This window comes from Fonticula alba (assembly GCF_000388065.1).
Source record: "Fonticula alba strain ATCC 38817 unplaced genomic scaffold supercont2.1, whole genome shotgun sequence".
Taxonomy (NCBI): Eukaryota; order Rotosphaerida; family Fonticulaceae; genus Fonticula; species Fonticula alba.
Window position 1 is genome coordinate 2,118,085 of NW_009242971.1, and position 557 is coordinate 2,118,641.

A 557-nucleotide genomic window follows, 5' to 3' on the forward strand; every position below is an offset into this window, starting at 1 on the left:
TGGAGTACATATGCGCGGGTGGTGCGAGACAAGGGTATGCACCCTCTTCAGGGCGTGCGCCTCCGTTGCGCCCAGGGGCGGAGGGGGCGGGGGCGTGTGGTTGTTCCCGGGGGTAGTTTGTGTGGGTTTTGTTGTTCCTCGGGTGTTCCCCTCTTTTTTTGGTGTTGGTTTGGGGGTACCCTTAACCAAGGGGGTCCGTTTTTTTTCCGTCTCTCTTTCCCTTTTAAGGGTTTTCAGTTTCTTCCTGCCCCCCCCCCCCCCCCCGGCCGGTGGAACGGCCCCCCAGGAGAGGAACAGCTCAGTTGTGCGATTACGGCGCCGCGCTGTCCGGGCGCTTGGGGGCGGTCGTCGCCCTGCCCCCCCCCCCCTTCTGCGTGCGTGTCCTCCGGGCGCTGACCCCTCCTTCTCTTTAGGCAGGCGCTTTCCATATGCTGGCCCTCGTGCGTGTGCGTGAGTGTGTGGGTCTGCCAGGACCAGATTTGACCCGGCTCAGGGGGATGGGTCCGACCACGCACCCCCCCGCACCCCGGCGGTGAAGTCGCGCATGCATGCCCCCC